Genomic DNA, 19,761 nt, shown 5'->3' on the forward strand with positions numbered 1-19,761 from the left:
GCTTTAGGAGTAGGATTCATGTATATGGACTAGTTTAATCTGTGGAGTGTTAATGTCAGCCACATACCTTTGTTGACATCACAGGACTTACTAACTTGAGACATCCTCTTACCTGAAGTGACCTATACAGATGGTTAATTTCATCCATTCTGAGAGGATTTTTTAACAAAAAAAAAATCCATAATTTGAGCTCCAATTTTTCATCATACTTTACACAGAATATGAGGCTGAACTTGGAATCTCTTCACTGTACAGTCCCCAGGTAACCCACTATTTTAACTGTGGCCAAAGGCATGGCAAGCTGGGAACCCTGAAATCAACTTAGTCCATAGTCTCCTGTAACTCCTTAAAGGCCTTGTTTCATAGGGGAAAAGGGTCAAGAGAATTCCCTAAATGAGGAATCACTTCTGGTTGAGTCTCAAACTCCCAACTTGCTGTGTTTCTTTATTTCTGAAGTAAGAATAATCTCTATCCTGCTAGTTTCATCCTGTGATTTTCACAACCAAGGGAAATTATAACTGCAAAATTCCTTTGTAAATTTGGAGGTATTTTTCAAATATAAATTGGAGATGTTTGTTTCAGTCTAAAAATTCTGTCCAACTGAACTAGAACTACCATACAGAAGCAAGTGAAAAGATAAGAATTGGCAGTGTCCTTTAGATTTCAGGGGAATATATCACTTGGGCATTTGTGAATCACACGTCTAGGTACATGTCATAGTACATTTAAAAGGCTCCATCATTTCTCTAAGCTTCTGTTGCCTTATATGTAAAACAGGTGGTTTGAACTCGATGATTTCTAGGAAAATATATTAACTCCCTATTGAGTGGTTCATCTTCCAGGCTTTAAGGATGTGTGTCTGTGTGTGTGTGTCTCTCCAAATATATAAGCAAGGATGTGTGTGCCTGTGTGTGTGTATATGTGAATACACACACACACACACATATAACCCCTCAAATGGGTACAATAGCTGAAGTCCTGTGTCAAGTCACTAAGCTAGTATATAAGCTATTGGAACCTAGTACTTAACAAACATAGTGTCTCTCTTCAGAATATCATACTATTAAATCATATTGATTGAACCTCCAGTACAAACAAGAAAGGATACATTCATTTCTCCTGTTCATTCCCACTAAATACAGTTATGAAGTCCAGGAGTAATTCAAGAGGCAGCTAAAAGAAAACTCCAAAATGAAAGTGGTAAGAATGAGAACTGGTTTGGGACCCTAGGACTGGAGTAACAACATAGCAGCAGGGTAAAATCTAACCTAACCCTAAAGGAAATCTAACCCTAAATCTAATCTAACCCTAAAGGAAATACCCATCTGGATTGCTTTCTGTATCACCAGACAGAAAGTAATCCAGGTTGGATTTTTCCTGATATCCAATATAACAATAGAAGGCAGCCCTCCCCCAGATCAAAGGCTCATTCCTCCACCAAATCCAAGGACTCTTCCCTACATAGAGAAGCCAGCAGCATCAGCAAGGAGGATTGATCAATGCCTCCACCACCCACACTGAAAGCAGTGAAAAACTTTCCATCTCTACCCTTTCCCACCTAGAAACATGGGACAGCCAGAAGACATCAGCAACAGAGGCTCTGCCACAATAAGCACTCATTTAGGGAATCCTCTCCATCTCCAAACTGTTAAACAGGACCAGACATGGGACTTCGTTGTCCCCACAGTACTGAGAACCCCATCCCTGACCAAGAAACACTGAGACAAAGAAAGGCCTTCCTTCCCCTCAGGCTACACAGCAGAAAACAGGAAGAACCCCAGTGATAAGCAGATAAACAAATTAGACCAAAATAGCACCCAAAAATTTCTAAAAACTAAACTTCCATTGGAACCACAGCTGACGAAAGTAGTTTTATAAATCATAATTGATTAAAAACTGAAATGCCATATAATAATTTTAAAAGTAGGGAGGAGAATGGGACCTAAATGGATTTAAGTTTTCTATACTTCAAAGAGTGGTAAAATGTTAGTACTCAGACTGTGATAAATCGCATACATATATTTTCATCATTTTACAACCATCACAAAATGATACAAAGACACCCACTAATAAAACACTATAAATCAAGATGGGATCCTAAAAATGTTCAAGTAATGTACAGGAAGGCAAGAACAAAAACAAATATTGACAATGATTTGTAGAATGGATTAAAAAGAAACCCCTAGGGCTGGGGATATAGCTCAGTTGGTAGAGTGTTTGCATCGCATGCACAAGGCCCTGGGTTCAATCCGCAGCACCACACACACACACACACACACACACACAAAAAAAATACTATTGTAATTGTATATAATATATAAGAAAATCATTTAAAATTCTGTGTCATAGGTAGATTTAAAGTAAAAGGGTAAAATAAAGATTCCTGTATTGATATCTAATAAAAATACACTAAAGGAAAGGAAATTACTAGAAAAAGGGACAACAATGATTATAGGATAAATCCACCAGACAGAGCTAATGATCTTAAGATGAGTACAAAACCAACAACAGAAACTCAAAATATGTAAAACAAAAATTTATAACAGCCCTTTGAAATTAATGTTGCTTCCCAACTACCTAATAACTGCTTTTTTGCATCTGCATCTTCCTCATGCTGAGCACAGAAACTGAGAAAGTTATCCCCTGGCCTGAATGAACATTAATGAAACAAACTATGACATACTTCTGACCAGGATAGCTTAGCTAAACCTATGTATATATTTCCTGCCTTTTATTCCACTGTACACTTTACTCTTAAAAAAGCTGTTATTTGCCCTTGTGTCCCCACTTCCAAGATGAAGGTTTGAGACACAAAATATCTCGAACTTCCTCAAATTGGCTTGAATAAACCTGTTTTCTTTCACCAACTTCTGTCTCCCTAGCTTAGTAAAGTGATAAGCAATAGAACCTTTAATTCCAGGTGACAAACTGAGAGAAGTAAAATGAGAAATAGAAAAACCCACAGTTATAGTTGGGAACATTGACATTCACTTCTCAGCAACTGATAAAACTACAAGAAAATCATCAAAGCTATAGAGCTGAAAAATACAATGGACTAACAGGATCTAATAAATATATATATATATATATATATATATATATATATATTGACCATTATGCCCAACAATAGCAGAATACATATTTTTTTCAAGCTCTGATAGAACAATTAAAGGAATGATAATCATACAGACTACGCATTATGACCACAATATGCTAAAACTAGAAATTGATAACAGATAATAGTAAAAATCTCTATAGACATTTCTACATAATCCACCAGGTCTCAAAGGAAATTGAAAATCACATCAAGGGCTTCCTGTTTGTAGTTCAGCATGTAAAAAGTTTGGAACTTGCACTCTTATTCAAATAAGAGCTAAACAAAGGAAATTAACATAATTCTTAAGTCCATTAGAGAATTGAGTTCACAGGAAAAACTATTGCCCCTGAAATTGGAGAGATAGAGAAAGCACAGAAGAATTTACCAGATTAGAAATCCATGAGCAGATCTCTCCAACAAGAACTAGTACCAGAGTATAACAGCTTAATCTTTAATTAAAGAATTATTGGAGATTTGGCATGTGGACACACTTGAGTTAAGAAGAAAAAATAACATTTCAAGTCAAGAGCTCTATTGTACAGGATAGTCAGTATAGTTAATAATGATATGCTGTATTCTTGAAAAAAATAAAAAGAATTGTGTTCCCACCATAAAAATGATAACTAAGGGTTGGATGTATAGCTCAGTGGTAGAGTGCATGCTTAGCATATGGAAGGTCCTCAGTTTGATCCTCAGCAGCAATAATAATAATAATAATAATAATAATAATAATAACTATGTGAGGTAATATATTTGTTAATTACCTATATTTCACCATTTTACAATGTATATGTGTATGTGTATATGTGTGTGTATGTATAGATATATGTATACACATACATTCTTTAAACCTCATGCTGTAAATGATAAATACATAAAATTGTGTCGATTTTTTTAAAATAATAACAACAAATAAAAAACCCTCTAAAGGACTCAGTCTTAGGGGAGAGTCCACAGTTTTGTGACTTTTTTTTACACTAGGAACCCTACCAAATAATCATAACAGAGGATGAAGAAAAATCTCTTCATGCTTCCAGCAAGAGAAAGCCTGCCCTTAGAAGAAACTATTTCACCAGAACATAAGTTTAGAGCCAAACTGAACTGGGAGAAGAGAAACACCCAACTCCAGTCCTTTCTAGTATTACAGATAGGGGAAAGGTAATACCCAATTCCAGCTCCCTCTGTTCCTTCCTATGTGGGGAAGAAAAATAGACAACTCTAAGCCCCTGAGACTTCTAACTCTATAAGAAAGATGGGGGGAAATGTGCAACGTTTCTGAAAGTCACAGCAGCCCAGGGGCATAAGCTCACTAAAATGCTGAGATCTAATTGTAGGACAGTAGAACATTTCTATTCCTTCCATATCTTACCACCATATCAATTATACTCCTGTATAATAACAGGGGAATATAACTGAAGAAAACTGCATACCACAGACCTTATTTAAAAATAAGTCCCTAGAAAACCCAAAAGACAACAGGGGAGGAAAAAAAAGGACATCAGAGGAAATTTTAGCCTCTGACACCTACAGTTACAGGAAACAGTAAACACAGTCTAACCCTTAGCTATATAAACACAAAACCTTGCAGTAAAAGCCTATCTCAGTTCCTTTTACCCAGCATATCATGTCCGGCTTTCTAGCAAAACATTACAATGTGTATTAAAAGACTAAATTTCACAATATAGAAAATACAGTATAAATAGATAAAGCAAGTTTCAGAAACAACTTAGTATGGTGTTAGAGGTGTTAGAATTATCTGACAGAGAATATAAAATAATTATGATTAATATACAAAGGGCACTATTGAAAAACATGGGCAACATGTAATAACAGATCAATGAAAATGAAAGTATTAAAATGAAATGCTACATATAATACATAATTTCATAGAAATGAAGACCAACTTTTATAGGCTCATCAATTGATTCGTCACCAGGAAAGAAGCAGTGAGCTTGAAGAGATTTCAATAGAACCTTTCAAAACTAAAATTCATTCTTGATAGAAAAAATGGAAAGGATATAACAGGATACCCAAGAACAGTGAGACAATTCCAAATTTATAACAAAACTTTATGTAACGAAGAATTACATTAGTTAAAGGTGTCATGGGAGTACCAGAAAGAGAAGAAACAAACAAAAATTTAAAGCAAAAATGATTTACAATTTCTCAAAATTAATGACTGATATCAAGCCATAAATCCAGGAAGCTCAAAGAACACCAATAAGAATAAATATTAAATTATCTACCTAGGGCTTGGCATGGTGGTATATGCCTATAATCCCAGTGGCTAGGGAGGATGAGGCAGGAGGGTCACGAGTTCAAAGCAAGCCTCAGCAACTTAGTGAGGCTCTAAGCATCTTAGTGAATCCCTGTCTCTAAATACAATATACAAGGGCTGGGGATATTTCTCAGTGGTTAAGCATTCCTGGGTTCAATCCCCAGTACAAAAAAAATCTAGCTAGCTATATCAAATATTCAAACTAAAGACAAAAAAATTGAGAGGAGCCAGAGGGGAAAATAATTTAGTAGGAAGAACAATAATACTTGCAGACTTCTCTTAAAAGTCCCCATGCCATTAGAAAGAAACTAGATCAAAATGAAGCATTGAAAGAAAAAAAAAACACCAATCTAGACTTCTGTATCCAATGAAATTATCCTTCAAAGATCAATAAGAGAAAAGCTTAAAGAAAGATGGTGGACTAAGAAGATCCAGGCACTCATTGCCTGACAGAAGCATTTTTTTAAAACAAAATACAGGAAAAAACAACTGTTAAAGAGTTCTAGAAATCAGTCAAAGATCTATAGCAATTAAGCAAATGCCCAATCAAGAAAAATTCACGGGCTGGGGATGTGGCTCAAGTGGTAGCATGCTCGCCTGGCATGCGTGCGGCCCGGTTCGATCCTCAGCACCACATACAAACAAAGATGTGTCTGCCAAAAACTAAAAAATAAATATTAAAAAATTCTCTCTCTCTTTATCTCTCTTTAAAAAAAAAAGAAAAATTCACAGTATAAAACAAAATCACTGGGAAAATGCATGAAATTTTTACACACTCTTAATCCACACATTCTCTGGTGTGATGTCATTTTGAGAAAGCAGTAGTCTGGTACCTAGTCCTCCCTAAAACCATAGAGAACAGAGCAGAACTAATTTTCAATATTCTTACCTATCTAAGGGTAGTCAGAGGGATCAGTCTGTGTTGCCTAACATGGAGCTCAGGTTGCCTAAATAAAAGAGTTCAGATCTTAGGCTCAAAAAGGTATGGAAATCAGTGAATACAGTTCATGAAAATTGCAGGGGTCTACAGGTCCACAGCTATAAGAGGCAATAAAAGTAATGGTAGTAAAATACAATATAAGAGTTAAGACCCCAAAAAGCAGCACTATACAGATTTAATGCAATTCAAAATACAAAAGCACTATATAGATTTAATGAAAAAAACACAAAAGCACTATACAGATTTAATGGAATTCCAATCAAAAACCCAATGACATTCTTCACAGAAATAGAAAAAGCAATCATGAAATTCTTCTGGAAAAATAAGAGACCCAGAATAGCTAAAGCAGTCTTTAGCAGGAAGAGTAAAGTAGGTGGCATCCCCATACCAGACCTTAAACTATACTACAGAGCAATAGTAACAAAAACAGCATGGTATCGGCACCAAAACAGACTGGTAGACCAATGGTACAGAATAGAGGACACAGAGACTAACCTACAAAATTACAATTGTTTTATATTAGACAAAGGTGCCAAAAACATGCACTGGAGAAAAGATAGCCTCTTCAACAAATGGTGCTGGGAAAACTGGAAACCCATATGCAACAAAATGAAATTAAATCCCTATCTCTCACCATGCACAAAATTCAACTAAAAGTGGATCAAGGACCTAGGAATAAAACCAGAGACACTAAATCTATTAGAAGAAAAAGTAGGCCCAAATCTCCATCATGTGGGATTAGGCCCCAGCTTCCTTAATAAGACCCCTGTAGCACAAGAATTGATATGAAGAATTAATAAATGAGATGGATTCAAACTAAAAAGTTTCTTCTCAGCAAAAGAAATAATCTCTGAGGTGAATAGAGAGCCTACATCTTGGGAGCAATTCTTTTACCCCTCACACATCAGATAGAGCACTAATCTCTAGGATATATAAAGAACTCAAAAAGCTAAGCACCAAAGAAACAACAACAACAAAAAAAAAAAACAAGAAATAACCCAATCAATAAATGGGCGAAGAGTCAGAACAGACACTTCTCAGAAGAGGATATACAATCAATCAACAAATATATGAAAAAATGTTCATCATCACTAGCAATTAGAGAAATGCAAATGAAAACTACTCTAAGATATCATCTCATTCCAGTCAGGATGGCAGCTATTATGAAGACAAACAACAATAAGTGTTGGAGAGGATGTGGGGAAAAAGGTACACTCATACATTGCTGGCGGGACTGCAAATTGGTGCAGCCAATATGGAAAACAGTATGGAGAATCCTTGTAAAACTGGGAATGGAACCACTATTTGATCCGGCTATCCATCTCCTCGGTCTATACTCAAAGGACTTAAAAACAGCCTACTACAGGGACATAGCCACATCAATGTTTATAGCGCACAATTCACAATGGCTAAACTGTAGAGCCAACCTAGATGTCCCTCAGTGGATGAATGCATAAAAAAATGTGGCATTTATACACAATGGAATGTTATGCAGCACAATAAAAAATCAAAATCATGGCATTTGCAGGTAAATGGATGGCGTTTGAGTAGATAATGCTAAGTGAAGTTAGCCAATCCCAAAAATAACAAATGCTGAATGTTTTCTCTGATATAAGGAGGCTGACTCATAGTGGGGTAGGGAGGGAGAGCATGGAGGAATAGATGAACTCTAGATAGGGTAGAGGGGTGGGAGGGGAAGGGAGGGGGCAGGGGGTTAGCAAGGATGGTGGAATGTGATAGACATCACTATGCAAAGTACATGTATGAAAACATTAATTTGGTTTAAACCTACTTTATATACAAAGATATGAAAAATTGTGCTGTATATGTGTAATAAGGATTGTAATGCATTCCACTGTCATTTTTTTTAAAAAATCAATTTAAAAATTAAAAAAATGTAAAAAAAAGACATTACCTGAAAGTAATCTTTTATATGGGGAAAACTAAACAAAAGAACACATAAAGGCCAAGGAAAGTGCATGCTGCATGCTCAGGAAAGGCCTGAGAAGACCATAAGTCTACATGGTGAGTCAATTCCAAGGCTAATAAAACAACCTGCTACTTAATAAAGGTGTACTCCTGTAAGGAGGCATTCTGAGAATTCTGAAAGGTGAGGTTTTTTTTTTTTTTTTTTTTTTTTTTTAATGTACAGATATAGATGAATAAACAGATAATAGGTAGACAGATAGATATACAGGCAGACATTAAGACACAGAGAGAAAAAGGAATACAACCCATTGAAAGGGAAAAAATAAATCTCTGGAAATCATCTAAGAGAAAAAGGATCAAATGTATGAGACAGAATCTTTAGTATGTTCAAAGAGCTAAAGAAATTCAGGAAAATAATATGTGACCAAAATTAAAAAATAATGAAGAGAAAGAATTCTGTAAAAAAGAAATAAAGAAAACTTTTGGGCTAAAAAATGAAATAACTGCACTGAAACTCCTACACAGTTATCATATCAGAATCTGGCTGCCGCAGTCTGGCTGGGCACAATCAGGATCCACTTGTCAAAAGAAACTAACTTTATTTTTAGGACCACACACGCCAAACAAAACAGCCTCTCAGGAAAAACCCTCAGAGCCTCAACTGCCACCACCGGCTTTCCACAAGCCTCTCTCTCCCCCACAAGCTTCTCTCCACCTCCCACAATCCTCCTGCTCTTGAGGCCGATTGGCTGGGTCACGTGGGCGGAGCCAAAAAAGTCCCCCAATGAGCAGCTCCGTGGTCTGAAAGGGCAGGGAAACAGCCCAATGAGCATCACTGCAGAGGAGCCAATCAGCTAGATGTTGCTGGGGCCGCTGTGAGCCAATCATCAGCCGGCAGCTGGAAGTTTGCTGGCAGCTGGAAGTTTGCTGGGGCCCCTTCGGCTGTGGCTCTCAACATCTCCCCCTCTCTGTTTAAACAACAAGCATGTGGCTTAGGGACCTTGCCTGCCTTAGGTTGTCCAATAGTACATATGGTCCTTAGGTTGGTACCATTGCAATTGGATCTTACCCGTCACTGACTACCGGTCCAGTATACAGCCACACCTGTGGAGAGGTCTTTGTACCAGCGGGGGGGTGAGGTTCTTTGCCTCACCTCTGTTGGCCCCCAAATTTTAGCTGGACGATCATGACAAGCAGAAGGGAGGAAGATACACCAAGCCAATTGACGCCTCCTTTTGGAAAAATTGTACCACCAATGACATCATCAGCAAAAATACCCCAACACTACCACAAGTCGCTGCACCAACAGATAGTTCACAATGCATACAGGTGAGCTCACAATGTGTCCAGGCAAGTTCTCAAGCAGTTCAGTGATGGCTATTGCAGAAGCTGTAGATTGGTTTTATCTTTGACTTCACCAGCACTGGGATGAAGATAGGCCCGATGCCTTTCTCCATGATATCGTGGATAAACACCTGGTCCTTGTTCGTTTTTTGATAATGGAGTACCCTCTATGGTGGTTTGAGAACGGCATTCATTAGCCTCTGGCCAGGGGTGGTGGCACATGCTTGTAATCCCAGAGGCTTGGGAAACAGAAACAGGAGGTTCGTGACTCAAAGCCAGCCTCAGCAACTTAGTGAGCCTCAGCAACTCAGTGAGACCCTAGCTCAAAATAAAAATATAAAAAGGTCTGTGGATATAGCTCAGTGGTTAAGCATTCCTGGGTTCAATCCCTGATACAAAAAAAAAAAAATTATAGCATCAGAATCTAATAAAAGAGAAAAGAATCAGTTAACTTTAAGACAGGTCATTTGGAGATTCAAGATGGAGGGGTCCAGCCTGAACGTGGCACATGCCTATAATCCCAGCAGCTCAGGAGGCTGAGACAGGAGGATTGCATGTTCAAAGCCAGCCTTCGCAAAAGTAAGGTGTTAAGCAACTAAGCGAGACCTTGTCTCTAAATAAAATATAAAATAGGGCTGGGGATCTCAGTGGCCACCTGCCCCTGAGTCCAATCCCTGGTACCCTCCCCCACAAAAAAGATGGAGGGCTTGAGGAAGGCTGCATTCCAAGTTGCTCCATGGCTTGGGATTCAGGCAGCAGAAGTACTGCAGGGTGGGTGAAAGGGACTTCATTAAATTCAATATTGGATAGTCAGTGTCTCAGAGACTCAGAAAGAAGAAAAAGTACTTTGGAGCTGAGCTGGTTGCAGCAGCACCAGCAGCTGTAGCAGTGGTGGTTCACCACAGAGGGAGAGAGAACAGAGAGGGAAAGACAGATTTGGTATGGAAAAACCTGAGACCAGTAAAGAGGACTGAATTTAGCCAATCCAGAGGCTGCCCTGTGCACTAATGCTTGAAAAGTGCTCTGTGTGGCCCAACTAGCTGTGGAGAATTAAAGTGGGAGCCATCTTAAAGTGGTCATGCTGGAGCTGCTGACGTGGAGCCAGGAAATCATAGCAAGCACTGCCATATTGTCCCAGCAAGTGCCTGCCTTATGGCCTAGGATGTAGAACAAGAGCACAGAAACTGAGAAGATTATACCCAGGGTATTCAAGTCAGAAAAGCAAAGGGGAGCCCAACTCACTTCTCCTTTGAGTCTGATAGCTCCTGTGAACAGCTGAAGCAGGTTGGGATTTGAACAGGTGGGTGTGCATACACTTAGGGACTAAGTCTGGAAAGGCTGTGTTCCTAGGCAGCAGAGTGTGCGGAGGATTGGCTTCCCTGCCCCACAAGTAGAATTCCTGGAAGGCTCCTGAGATCCAGAACCCTGATAGAGATCAGAAACTCCTAATCCTTAGGGATGTGTTGATATAATCACTCCAGAGCACATATTACTCAACAAAGCCCTGGAGACCAAAGTCCTACCCACCAGAACTGCACTCAGAACTCTACTACATCTCCGCCCTGGGAGTGCACTGACTTGCTCTTTTTTTGCTCTGTGCAGACAAAATTCCAGCTGACATTCCGCTCCATCCTCTCTCATACTGTTAAGAAGGGAAGCTGAAAATTATTTCAACCAGCTTCAGGCTTAGGCCACATCAACTGGTAGCAACAAAAACAAGTTCAGTCAGCAACAAAAAGAAGGAGTTAACAACCTCCCAAAACCCCATCCCTTACTCTTTTTGTTTTTTTTTGGTTGTCAGTGGACCTGTATTTTATTTATTTTTATGTGGTGCTGAGGATCGAACCCAGTGCCTCACATATGCTAGGCAAGTGCTCTACCACTGAGCCACGACCCCACCCCCAGCCCTTACTCTTGCTCTCAGTACATAGCTCAAGAAATAATGGAAATACTGACAATCAGGTATAAACAATAACTATCCCCTCTCATCAAATATTTTGACCACTTTGGTGGAGATGATTCCATCATTTTTCATTAAGAAAAATTTTCTTTTTTTCCTCTTGTGTGAGTTTGTGTGTACAAATGCACACACATGTGCATGTATGCCTACTTGATGTGCAGATTGGTTCAGGGACATAGATACAATATACACTTTGGTTTATTTTTTCTCATTATTAGCACTTTTTTTTTCCTTTTTTTTATTGGTTGTTCAAAACATTACAAAGCTCTTGACATATCATATTTCATACATTAGATTCAAGTGGGTTATGAACTCCCATTTTTACCCCAAATACAGATTGCAGAATCACATCGGTTACACATCCATATTTTTACATAATGCCATATTAGTAACTGTTGTATTCTGCTACCTTTCCTATCCTCCACTATCCCCCCTCCCCTCCCCTCCCATCTTCTCTCTCTTCCCCATCTACTGTAATTCATTTCTCTCCTTGTTTTTATCCCATTCCCCTCACAACCTCTTATATGTAATTTTGTATAACAATGAGGGTCTCCTGCCATTTCCATGCAATTTCCCTTTTCTCTCCCTTTCCCTCCCACCTCATGTCTCTGTTTAATGTTAATCTTTTCCTCCTGCTCTTCCTCCCTGCTCTATTCTTAGTTGCTCTCATTATATCAAAGAAGACATTTGGCATTTGTTTTTCAGGGATTGGCTAGCTTCACTTAGCATAATCTGCTCTAATGCCATCCATTTCCCTGCAAATTCCATGATTTTGTCATTTTTTAGTGCAGAGTAATACTCTATAGTGTATAAATGCCACATTATTTTTATCCATTCATCTATTGAAGGGCATCTGGGTTGATTCCACAGTCTAGCTATTGTGAATTGTGCTGCTATGAACATCGATGTGGCAGTATCCCTGTAGTACGCTCTTTTAAGGTCTTCAGGGAATAGTCAGAGAAGGGCAATAGCTGGGTCAAATGGTGGTTCCATTCCCAGCTTTCCCAGGAATCTCTTTTTAAAATATTTAATTTTTAGATGTAGTTAGACACAATACCTCTATTTTATTTATTTTTATGTGGTGCTGAAGATCAAACCCAGGGCCTTACATGTGCTAGTCAAGCACTCTACCGCTGAGCCACAACCCCAGCCCAGCATTTTTCAATGTAATTATTTTCCATGCCTTGTCTTTTAAGAGTTAGGATTTTGGAGTTTTTATATTTTGGGTTTGTGTTGTATTGTTTCATTCATTTTTATTAATTAATTTATTTTAATTAGGTATATATATGTCAGCAGAATACATTTTGATTCATTGTACACATTTGCAGCACAACTTTTCATTTCTCTGGTTGTACGTGATGTAGTGTCGTACCATATGTGCAGTCATGCATATACCTAGGGTAATGATGTCCATCTCATTTCACCATCTTTCCTGCCCCCATGCCCCTCCCCACCCTTCCCTCACCTTTGTCCAATCAATGTTCCTTCATTTTTTCCATCCGCCCCCCGAATTATAGATCAGCATCCATTTATCCAAGAGAATATTCAGCTTTTCGTTGTTCAGATTGGTTTACTTCGCTGAGCATGATATTCTCTAACTCCATCCATTTATCTGCAAATGCCATAATTTTATTCTACTTTAATGCTGAGTAATATACCATTGTGTATATAGACCATGGTTTCTTTATACATTCATCTAGTTTTTTTCATTTATATATGACAGCAGAATGCATTACAATTGTTTTTACACATATAGAGCACAATTTTTCATATCTCCGGTTGTATACAAAGTATATTCACACCAATTCATGTCTTCATCAAAAAAAATCTACAATTAACTCAATACTTAATGGTGAGAAAATAGAATACTCCCTGCTAAGATCATGAGAAAGGCAAGTATGTTTACTCTTACTATACCTATTCAACATTGTATTAGAAGGGTTAGCTAATGCAATAAAAAAGAAAGTAGAAGTTATATAAACTTACAAAGGAAATATGAAATTGTCTTTAAACAAAGATTATATAGTTTTCTATGTAGAAAATTCTGAAAATATTTTTAAAAAAACTGTTTTCTATAATAATCATTATGTGGAGTTTGCAGAATAGAAGATTAATATTAAAAAGTTTGCTTTCTATATACCAAATATAAACTGCTGAAATTAAAAATCATTTATATTAATACCTCTAAAAAGGAAAATGTTTAGGTATAGGTTTATTAGCAAAATAAATAACTTAAATTTCTTCCTTAAGGAATTAGAAAAAAAGAAAAATTAATACAAAAATAGCAAGAAGAAATAATAAAGACTAAATCAGAGATGAATAAAATACAAGATAGAAAAACAATACAGAAAATCAATAAAACCAACTTTTGGTTCTTTGAAAGGTCAACAAAATTGACAAGCCTTTTAAAATAGACTTACAAATAAAAAGAAACTGGAAATAAAACAGAAATGAAAGTGGTGACATTGCCACCAATATTATAGCACTGCAAAGGATTTTGAATAAACAGTATGAAAAAATTATGCTAAAAAATTTGAAAACCTAGAATAAAATGGAAAAATTTCTAGGAATACACAAGTTATCTAAACTGACTCAAGAAAAGATAGAATCAATGGTCCTATATGCAAAGACATTGAGTCAATAATTAAAAATCTCCTAATAAAGAAAACCCAGGACCAGATGGCTTCACTGATAGTTTTTACCAGACCAGAATTAAAACCAATCATTTTCAAGCTATCCTCCAAAACAGAAGAGGAGCAAACACTTAGTTTCTAACTCATTCTACAAAGCCAGTGTTTATACTGAAATAAATCTTGAAATGACAGTATAAGTCCAGACCAATATACTTCATGAATATATATGAAAAAATTCTAAACAAAATACCAGAAAATTAAGCTTAAAGGTTTTCTACACAAATATCAAATAGAATTTATCCAAATGATTCAGTGTAAAATTGTTATATTACATAATACTAACAAAATGAAGGGGAGAAAACAAATCTCAACTAATACAGAAAGTCTTTTGACAAAATGCAACATCATTTCATGATTAAAAACTAGAAGTAGAAGGGAACTTTCAAAACATAATAACAGACATTTATGAAAATTTTCTGTGACCAAGAGCAAAACAAGATGCCCCCTTTCACCACTGCTATTTGACATTGTACTGGAAGATGTAGACATAGAAATTAGACAATAAAATGAAATTAAAGAAATCCAAATTGGAAAGGAAGAACTAAAATTATCTCTGCTAACAGACAACATAATCTTATCTGCAGAATGCTCTACAGACACCTCATACACTCACACACACACAGATAAACACACACACACACACGCGCGCGCGCGCAAAAAAAAAAAAAAAAAAAAAAAAAAAAGACCTGTTAGAACCAATAAATTCAGCAAAGGTAAAATCCTATAAGATAACAATGAACAATATAAAAAATGATAAAATACCTGGGAATAAATTTATGCAAGCAAGTGAAAGACTTGTACAATGAAAACTATAAAAATGATGAAAAAATTAAAGTTACAAATAAATGGGGAAAAACCTCTTTTTCATGGGTAGGAAGATTTAATATTTTTTTAAAGAGAGAGAGAGAGAGAGAATTTTTTAATATTTATTTTTTAGTTCTCTGAAGACACAACATCTTTGTTTGTATGTGGTGCTGAGGATTAAACAGGGCCGCACGCATGCCAGGCGAGCGCACTACTACTTGAGCCACATCCCCAACCCAAGGAAGATTTAATATTATTAAGATACTATTACTGAAAGCAATTGCTTTAGTTAACTTTCCCTTGCTGTGACCAAAATACCTGACAATAACCATTTAGAGGAGGAATAGTTTATTTTGACTCATGGTTTCAGAGGTTCAGTGTATGGTTGGCTGGTTCCATAGCTCTAAGCCTGAGGTAAAGCAGAATATCATGGCAGAAGAGCAGGGCAGAGGAGAGCAGTTCAGGACACTATAACAAGGAAGGAGAGAGAGAGAGAGAGAGAGAGAGAGAGAGAGAGAGAGAGCGAGCGAGCTCTGCTCACCAGGGACAAAACATAAACCCCAAAGTTATGCCCCCAGTTACCTACTTTCTCCAGCTGTACCCTAACTGACTAGAGCTACCACCCAATTGATTAATGTATCAGTAGATTAACCCAGTGATTAGGTTACAATTCTTATAATTTAATGATTTTACCTCTGAAAATTCTTATTTTGTTTCACACATGGGCTTTTAGAGCAAATTTCATATCTAAAACAACAGAAATCTACAGATTCACTGAAATCCCTGCCAAAAATCAGCCTTTTTTGGCAGAAATTGAAATTCTGTATTCATATTTATATGAAATCTAAAAGCTTTCCAATAATCAAAACAATCTTAAAAAACGAAACATAAAGTTATTGGACTTGCACTTACTACAAAATTATAGTAATCAAAATCATGATTTCTCACATAAAGATGTACATAAACCAGTGGAATAAAATTGAGAGTCCAAAACAGAAATCTTTCATGTATAACTAAGAAGAACAAAATAAAAAAACCCACATGTGTGGCCAATTTGTTTTTTTGAAAATGTTAGGTTCTTTCTTACCTTAAACCGTATATAAAACAATTTGAAAAAAAAAAAAAAAAACATTTCGAAGCACATCAACAACCTAAAATATAAGACACAAACAATAAAATACTTAGAAAGAAACATAGGTATAAATTTTCATGTCCTTGGGCTTAACAATGCAGTTTTAGATGTGACACAAAAATCATAAGCACAAAAGAGAATAAATTGAAAAATTAAATGTAATTGAATTTAAACACCTTTATGTATCAAAGCTCATTATTAAGTGACAGCCCACAAAATGAAGGAAAATATTAGCAAATATTTTATCTAATAAATATTTACTATCCCAAATATATGGAGAACTACTAAACTCAACAACAAAATGACAACCCAATTATAAAATGGGCAAAGTACACAACTTCATACTGGCAAAAGATAGAAAGCTTTTCATGTAAGGTCAGGAGCAATCAAGGATGTTAGTTCTTATTACTTCTATTCAAACCGGTGTGAAAAGTTCTAGACAGAGCTATAGCTGTGGTAATCAAAATTGAATGGTGCTTACATAAAGATAGATATATAAACAGAATAGAGAGCCCAGAAATGAACCCTTTTACAATATGATTAAATGACCTTCAATGAGGGTACCAAGACCACTCCATGGGGGATATGATAGTCTTTACAACATATGATGCTGGAAAAAACTATTTATCAAATGCAAAAGAAACTTTGCCTTAAAACATATGTAAAAATTTACTCTAAATGGATTAAAGATCTAAATATAAGACCCCAAACTATAAAAGTAGGAGAAAATGTGGAGGAAAAACCTTGACATGAATTTTGGCAATGATTTTCTTGGATGTGACACAAAACACACAGACAATAGAAGTTAAAGGAGACAAATGGGATTACATCAAACTTAGAAACTTTTGCGTAGCAAAAAAAAAAAAAAAAAAAAAAAAGGAAAAGAAAAGCAGGATGCATCACAATGCCTAATCTGAAATTATACTACAGAGCTTTAGTAACAAAAACAGCATGGTATTGGTATCAAAATAGACATGAAGACCAAGGAAACAGAATCAAAGACACAGAGGAAAATCCACATACCAACATCCATCTGATATTTGACAAAGGTACCAAAAATAGATCTTGGAGAAAAGCCAGGCTTTTTTAACAAATGGTGCTGGGAAAATTGGATAGCTAAATGCAGAAAAATGAAACTAGATCCCTATCTCTCACCCTGCACAAAACTCAAATCAAAATGGATCAAAGACTTAGGAAGTAGACCAGAAACTTTACACATTGCTAGAAGAAAACATAGGGTCAGTAGTCCTTCATATATGGCACCAAATTCCTTAACAAGACCCTCAAAGTGCAAGAAGTAAAACCAAGAATCGATAAGTGGAATGCCTTCAATGTAAAAAACTTCTTCAGAATGAAGGAAACTATTAAGAGCAATGAAGAGAGAGCCTACAGAATGGGACAAAGTCTTGACCAGCTATTTTTCTAATAGAAGATTAATAATCAGAATATACAAAAAAATTCAAAAAACTTAATACCCAAAAGCAAACACCCCCAAAAATAAATGGGCAAAAGAACCAAACAGAAAAAATGGCCAACAAATATATGATAAAATGTTCGACATCTGTAGCAATCAGGGAAAAATGCAAATGAAAACTACACTAAGGACTGGGGCTGTAGTTCAGTGGTAGAGTGCTTATCTATAATGTGTGAGGCACTGGGTTCAATTATCAGCATCTCACATTAATAAATAAAAATAAAATAAATTTATTTATTTTACATCATAACCATATCATACATTTATATATGATATATATTTATATATAAATATATACTTATATATAAGTATATTTACATATACTAATATATTTATATATAAATATATAATTATAAATTCATGCATAAATATTTTATATATTTACATATACCATGATTTTATATTTAATATAAATGTAAATTTGATACTTATATTTAAATGCAATATAAATATAATTTACATTTATATACATTTAATTTACATTTATATATACATATGCATTTATAAATATATAATATACCTTATGTATTTATAAATATGAAAATATTTTTATATAATTATATTTATTAAAATACTTAAATACATAAACATATTTACATAAATATATATCTATGTATCATATATATTTATATATTATTATATAAAATAAATAACATGATATATATACAATATTAAGTATATATAATTTTATGTATGTGTATATATATATATATATACAAACACACACACATAACCAATAAGTACATGAAAAGATGCTCACCATCATTAGTAATTAGAGAAATGAAAATAAAAACACATTGAAACACTACTTCAAACCTACAGAGATGACTATAACCAAAAATTTGGAAAATAGTAAGTATTGACTAGGATGTGAAGGGAATTGGGATTTTCTTTTTTTTTCCATGTGCTATCTCTCTGACCTATCTCCTTTCACTTCATTAAAGATTTTCAATGAAATTGGTAAACACTATACATTTGTGGAAAGAGAACTAAATTGAGTATCCACAGGGGATTGACTCCAGGTCTTCTTTTCATACTCATAACCCACTTGAATCAAATTGTGAAATATGATATATCAAGAACTATGTAATGTTTTGAACAGCCAACAATAAAAAATTTAAAAAAAAATTAAAAAAGAAAAAAAAAATAAAAAATAAAATCATGCATCTTCTATGGGAAAACAATGCAACCATTCCTCTCAGAAATTTTTAGGTAGAGCCAAGTTTATTCTAAAATTTATATTAAAAGGCACAGGCCCTCAGATAGCTAAAACAATATTCAAATGTGAGAGTAAAATTGGGTGAATTACTCTGATAGTAATGCCTGAAAGATACATAAGTACACTGAAAATATATATAAGCAGATATTTATAGCAGCTTTATTTATAATAGCCAAATATTAAATGCAATCCAGGTGTCCTTCAATGGATCAATAGTGAAACAAATCATGCTACATAAATACCATGAATCCCACTTAGCAATAAAAAGTAAACCCAAACTTGATACACACAACAACTTGTATGAATCTCTAGGGTGTTGAGTGAAAAGCTACTTATAACTATCTATTCCTCAGTATTTATCCAAAAGAATTAAAACAGCATACTGTAGTGATATAGCCACTTCAATGTTTATAGCAGCAAAACTCAAAATAGCCAAATTATGGAATCCACCCAGATGCCTGTCAATAGATGAATGGATCAAGAAAATATGGTATATACACATAATGGATATTTACTCAGGCATAAAGAAGAATGAAATTATGTTATTTCCTCACAAGTGGATAGAAAAGGAGAAAATTATGCTAAGTGAAATAAGCCAAAGTCAAGAGTCAACTAGTTTCTCTCATATATGGAAGCTAGAGCAAAATAAGGAAAAGAAGGCAGTGGGGGAAAGGATTAGATATCAAAAAGATACAGGGAAGTCTATTGGAATGGAAGAGGAAAAGCAAAGGGAAGAAGGATGAGAAAGGGGAAGAAACATGGAATGATTTAACAAAATTCTGTTATATATGTATATAAATTTACCAAAGGAAATTTCATGTTTATGGATATGTAGAAAGTACCCGTCAAAAACAAAGAAGATAAAATAAGGTCAGTTGAGTAGCGGAGGGA

The 19,761-nt window shown here is 35.4% G+C and overlaps 2 protein-coding genes across 7 annotated transcripts in view; one reads left to right on the top strand and one right to left on the bottom strand.

Moving 5' to 3' along the window:
• Positions 1-19,761, top strand: part of LOC124090044 (myotubularin-related protein 8) — a 126,926-nt gene that overhangs the window by 94,947 nt on the left and 12,218 nt on the right. The gene's annotated exons all lie outside the window — the stretch shown is intronic.
• The window catches only part of LOC124090048 (uncharacterized), a 112,782-nt gene that overhangs the window by 69,354 nt on the left and 23,667 nt on the right, over positions 1-19,761 (bottom strand). The window lies entirely within an intron of this gene.

The sequence above is a fragment of the Marmota monax genome, unplaced genomic scaffold (assembly GCF_021218885.2).
Source record: "Marmota monax isolate L192 unplaced genomic scaffold, Marmota_monax_Labrador192_F-V1.1 WCK01_AAM20220418_F8-fsc00134, whole genome shotgun sequence".
Classification (NCBI taxonomy): Eukaryota; Metazoa; Chordata; class Mammalia; order Rodentia; family Sciuridae; genus Marmota; species Marmota monax.